Source organism: Peromyscus californicus, unplaced genomic scaffold (assembly GCF_007827085.1).
Source record: "Peromyscus californicus insignis strain IS unplaced genomic scaffold, ASM782708v3 Scaffold_10__1_contigs__length_136768540, whole genome shotgun sequence".
Classification (NCBI taxonomy): Eukaryota; Metazoa; Chordata; class Mammalia; order Rodentia; family Cricetidae; genus Peromyscus; species Peromyscus californicus.
The window spans coordinates 48,715,517-48,721,863 of NW_026294391.1; the positions used below are offsets into that span (position 1 = coordinate 48,715,517).

The window sequence follows — 6,347 nt, forward strand, 5'->3', positions numbered from 1 at the left end:
TTAGCTGAACGTGGTTTCCAATTTATTTTACTCCACTTTTTATCATGATCTCCAGGGACTTAAATAACTCCTAGGGCTGAAGAGTTGGCTCAAAGGTTAGAGTCCTTCCTGCTCTTTTAGAGAACCAGAGTTGGGTTCACAGCACCCATGTCAGGTAGCTCACAACCACCTGTAATTCCATTTCTGAGGGAATAAGCACCCACCTCTGTCATCTGTGTATCCCCATGTACATATATACAAACACACACATACATGTAAATTAAAACAAAATAAACCTTTAAAAACTCTGTGTACTTAGTGCTGCTGGTATACATATGGGTATAGGACCATCTGCATGGGCAGCCTACAAGGGACTGCCTCCCTGAAGAAAACTAATTCAGTGGGGTTTTCTTTTTGATGTTGTTTGTTTATTTGTTGGTTGTTGTTTTGGAGATTTTTTTTTGAGATTATAGCATAATTACATCATTTCATCCTCCCATTTCCTCCTTCCAAACCCTCTCATATACCTCCCCACTTGAGCTTTCAAATTCATGGCATCATTTTTCAATAATTGTTGTTACAAGAATATATGTTATATATGTATATATATATATATGTGTGTGTATATATATTTATACATATATATTCATAAATATATCCTGCTAGGTACATATGATGTTGTGTGTATATATGTGTATATATGTTTTCTGGGCTGACCATTTAGCATTGGATAACCAAATGGTATTCTCTTCCCTGGGGAAGATGATTTCTCATACTCTCAGCATTCCTTAGTTGCCTATAGTTCTTTCTATAGAGTTCAGTCATAGGGGGTTTTCCTGTACACTTAGGCATATCTATTGCTGTCTTCCTTGTTCAGCTCACATTTAGGTAATCATGTTGGTGAGACTTTATGGATGTCACTTCTAGCATTCCTAGGAGATAGTCTCATACTAAACTCCCTGATCCTCTGGCTCTTACAATCTTTCTGCCCCCTCTTCTGATCATTATCCTTGAGTCTTAGATGCAGAAGTGTTTTATAGCTGTATCTATTGGGACTGGGCTCCACAACTCTGCATTTTGATTGGTTGTGGTTTTCTGTAGTGATCTCTGTCTGTGGCAAAGAGAAGTTTCCTTGATGAGGTGTGAAGACTCTTCTTATATATAAGTATAAGGGTGCAGGATGGCATGCATACTTGGTGGTAACCAAAACCTCCTAATTGTACTTAAAGTCTGCTCAACAAGAGGAAAACCGTGCTGGTACTGGAAATCTAGAACTAGTTATTTTAAAAGTACAGGATAAGGACTGGAGAGATAGATTTATTAGTTAAGAGTATGTGCTGCTCTCCCAGATGATCTGAATTTGGTCACCAGCACCCATGTTAGACAACTCATAAACACCTATAATTTCAGCTCTAGAGGATCTGATGCCCTCTTCTTGCCTTTACCAGAACCTATACACATATAACAGGCATATACACAGACACACATATGTACATAAATAAAAATTAAAGTAAATCTTTTAAAGCACAGTATAAAGGATTGCTATCTTTAGAAATGATGTGATCATTTTTCAGTAGCTCACTGCATGGTATGAATTTTTTTTCAAAGAGGAGGTGATTACAGCCAATTCAGAAGGGATAAACAATTACCATTTTAAGATGAGCAGAGTAGTGTGACTCTTTCTATGTGGCCAACTATGGCTGTGTAATATTAATGTAGTCAGTAGGTTCTGTACTAAGTACATACTGACACAGTTATTAGTATACTTAGTCAATACCATAAAGTCACTATGTTTCCATCCTGAAATGTTGACAGGACTCCTCGGATTAATTAACTAAATTTCACACCATCCTTAATGGTGCTTCTCACTACCTGGTATAAACAGTTAATTGTTTAGGTGTTTCTATTGGGTGGTATTCACAATAGTGGGGATTGTCCAATTTAGTTCTACTTTTTCCATTCTTGTTTGACTGAATTTACTACTGACTAGACAGAGAGGCCAGAATTTTATTCTCAAAATGTACTTTCTTCCCTCCCATAACACTTAGCTTAATAGGTTTTTCTAATAAAATATAAAATTTGTTTCCTATCTCTAGTAAGACCAATTAAAGACTTATCCCAAAAGTGTTTAAATGTTATTTTTTGATAATGTTTAAAATATTTGATCATTGAAACCTACCTATTTGAATGTATGTACATCATAAGTTTCTCCCCCTAAGAGTAATAGTGTGCCCCAGTTTCTACAGCAGTAAAAATGCAATGATAGTCCCAAGTAGTATGATTAAAATGCCTTAATCTGTAAAATCCAGATAAAATGTTTAATGCCAGATAATGATGGCATTGTTGTTCTAAATTGTACTGCCATATCAATAAACAGTTCTGTTCCTGGCAACGTAAATTATCAGTAAGAACTCCTACCTAGCCGTGCAATATCTAAAATTAGTCTTAATTGGAGTAAAGCAAAGAAGTCAAATCTAATCTGGAATAGGTAAAAAGAAATAAAGAAATGAGAAAGGAAGGAAGGAACAAAGGAAGAGAGGGAGGGAGGGAGGGAGGGAGGAAGGAAGGAAGGAAGGAAGGAAGGAAGGAAGGAAGGAAGGAAGGAAGGAAGGAAGGAAGGAAGGAAGGGAGCAAGGAAGCAAGGAAGGAAAAGAAAACCTTTACCTTTAACCCAGGGAAATCAAAGAATCTGTTTGGATTATTTTAGCGCAGTGGATCTGTATTGTCTTTAAGAATATTTTCAAGCCGGGCGGTGGTGGCGCACGCCTTTAATCCCAGCACTCGGGAGGCAGAGCCAGGCGGATCTCTGTGAGTTCGAGGCCAGCCTGGACTACCAAGTGAGTTCCAGGAAAGGCGCAAAGCTACACAGAGAAACCCTGTCTCGAAAAACCAAAAAAAAAAAAAAAAAAAAAAAAAAAGAATATTTTCAAGGCGTCCCCGCATGTGTGGGCCTTATCTCAGCTGGTCTGTGCGAGACCCCTGAGCACGAACCCTAGTCCCCCACGCAGCCCCATTTCCACTCCGACAAGATGAAAGAAACAATCATGAACCAGGAGAAACTGGCCAAATGGCAGGCACAAGTGCGCATTGGTGGAAAAGGAACTGCTCACAGAAAGAAGAAGGTGGTTCACAGAACAGCCACAGCAGATGATAAAAAAAACTGCACTTCCCCTTAAAGAAGTTAGGGGTGAACAATATCTCTGGTATTGAAGAGGTGAACATATTTACAAACCAAGGAACAGTGATCCGTTTTAACAACCCTAAAGTTCAGGTTTCTCTGGCAGCAAACACCTTCACCATTACAGGGCACGCTGAGACAAAGCAGCTGACAGAAATGCTTCCCAGCATCCTAAACCAGCTCGGGGAGGACAGTCTGACTAGTTTAAGGAGACTGGCTGTAGCTCTGCCCAAACAATCTGTGGATGGAAAAGCACCACTTGCTGCTGGAGAGGATGAGGATGAAGTCCCAGATCTGATGGAGAATTTTGATGAGGCATCTAAGAACGAGGCAAACTAAACTGAGGCAACTTCTGAAGATGGTGACACCTGCAGAAGTTACAGGAGCTGCTATTTTATATCATGACTGCTTTTTAAAATTCTCTTGCTTATGGATCTGATAAAATCTAGATCGCTAATATTTTTAAGCCCAAGCCCCTTGGACACCGCAGCTCTTTCAGTATTTGCTTAAACACAATTCATTCTTTGAAGCAAATTAAGCTGAAGAAGCCTGGGAATAAAGTTTGGAAAAGGGTTAATAAAATTCTTTGCCTAGTAAAAAATATATATATTTTCAAAGATTCATGTTTTATTTACAACTACTATGAAAGACAAAACCCGTTTAGCTGGAAATGAAGAATTTCAATCTGAGCTCCGGAGGTGACAGAACAAATGGTAAGAGCTACCTAGGTCTTTTTCTCATCTGTCTAATCAGCAGGTAGATCTAGAAAGCATCAATACATATCACTAAGTGATTTTGTAGCATCTCTTACATGAGAGAATGAAGGCCCCAAACCACATGTCATCTGACACACACACACACACACACACACACACACACACACACACACACACACTGGCTTTCAGAAGCTTTGCTGTTTTTGTTTCTTTTATGAAGAAGAAAAGCTATGAGGATTAAAGTATTTCCGAGCTGCTGGCATTGTTGGTATTGGTCTTTCACAGGCTACTCCTTTAGTGAACTCTATGGCAGATATATAATGATGCAATCATGTAATATTTGTCAGAGGTAATGAAGAAAAAAACATGATTTAATCCCAAAGCCACAAAAAAGGGAATGATTTAATTCTTAACCAAATTTTAAAAAAAAGTAACTTTAAAATGTATTCATTAAATACCCAAAATTTAGATTGAAGAAAACCTGAGACATTTTTAACACTAACTACTATGACTTCAACCAAATGACTTCAACCAAATACATAAATGTGGGATGACTCAGCCCTAACAGTTTTGAGGGCCAGCTGGCCCAAACAAGTAAAAAAGATACCTTCTGAGAGCCAGCCTGGGTCTGCCTAAGGGCTTTAGCAACAGCAGCTGAAACATGATCTGGAGATGACCTAGACCAATGAGAGGCAGCCATGTCACACCAGCTGATGCATATTCATCAGACCTCCCCCCAGAGTGGGGTGGAGGGTATATAAGGCTTGCCTCTTCCTGAATAAACTGAGCTTGTTGTTTCGACATTCTCCCGGACTCTGTGTGGTTTTACTCTGCGTATACTTGGCCCCCTCCCCCAAAGGGAACAACAGCGCAGGACCCTGCCACACATAAACATGAAAATATTACACGTACCATATTTATAAAAAGTGAAGTCAAAAGGGTGAACATCCATTACTTATTATATTAAGAGGTAGTTGTAACTTTATAGGTGGGTTGCAATAGGCATGGCTTATCTGTACCATAAATAGACTAATTTCTTTTCTATCTTGTTTTTCCTAAAGATGATAGAATTCGTTCCTGATTTCTCATGTAATTATTATTTCTGACAATCATCCATACACTCTTTCCCTAACTGCAACCTCATGCTGCTTCTTTCTGCTTCTAAAGTAAAGCAATCAAAACAAACAAAACAAACCTAAATAAAAACAAATAAGTATAGAAATATTTAAACTAAGAGTTTAGAAGGAGCCGGGCGGTGGTGGCGCACGCCTTTAATCCCAGCAATCGGGAGGCAGAGCCAGGCTGATCTCTGTGAGTTCGAGGCCAGCCTGGGCTACCAAGTGAGTTCCAGGAAAAGGCACAAAGCTACACAGAGAAACCCTGTCTCGAAAAACAAACAAACAAACAAAAAAAGAGTTTAGAAGGAAAAAGTACTAGCCCGTTAAGGACTTTGACTGCATCTGTGACATTGTTTTAAATTGCTCAGTAATTTTAGAACTATTTGCATATTTTTAAGCCACATGCTGGTTAGATGAACCCCTCCGAAAAAATAAGCTTTGCTTCAGCTAAGTGTGTCTATAAATGTTACAGTTGTTTATTGCCTGTGGACTTGATGTTAAAATGAAATAAGAACTTTCCGGTTCATATTACTCAAGTGCTGGAAGTGCTGGATTATCTAAACTTGAATAGACTAAGAAAATATATCTTTTAATAAAAGGTCAGACAATCACTTAGGATCACCAGCCATTACAAAAATAATGGGCAGTAGAATGAAAATGAATTTAAGAGCTCTCAAACTAAATGCCAAAAACACTTCTCAATGCTGCAACTTATGAATCAATGAAATTTAGTAACCAAAATGTATAAAATTTCTCATAATAGCTTAGATCTGAGGCCCTGACAAAATGACGTGATCTCTATTCTTTCTGTTCACTTTTTCTCTCTTTCTTTGTCTGTCTCTTTCCTCTGCCACCCCCATGTTTGTTTCTCTGCATGTGTGTGTTTATGTGTGAACAAATCTGGATTCTGCGTATAAGAGAAAACAGAAATAATTGTCTTTCTGATCTGGCTTATTTCTAGAAGTTTAGTAGGTGATCTTCAAAGTGCTCACATGTAAGCCAAATATCACATTCTAATGCAGACTGAGGCAGAACTCTATTGTGAAAATTGTGTACACACACACACACAACTTCAACTTTACACATGGGAATATTTTTATCTCAAAGACAAAGTTAAAATATGCAAGCAAATAAATGGGCACTAGGTAAGATGATGACTTGCTTCAAAATAATTGACTTCCTGTCAGAGTCAATTTTATTACAATATTATTACAATCTTTGAATTTCTATTTTCATTTATAGTTTTCAAATAAGTACATTCATTCTTGTTCTGTACATTATTTATCAAAAATAGAAGGTGGTGAATAATTAGAGATGTGAAGGCTAAGAATTTTGCATATTAAACAGTGTGATGTT

General features: G+C 37.9%; 1 pseudogene; it reads left to right on the forward strand.

Annotated features, from left to right (window-relative positions):
- The first annotated feature begins 2,768 nt into the window (after nucleotides 1-2,768).
- On the forward strand, nucleotides 2,769-3,496 carry LOC128114869 (transcription factor BTF3-like; annotated as a pseudogene).
- Nucleotides 3,497-6,347: the final 2,851 nt, after the last annotated feature.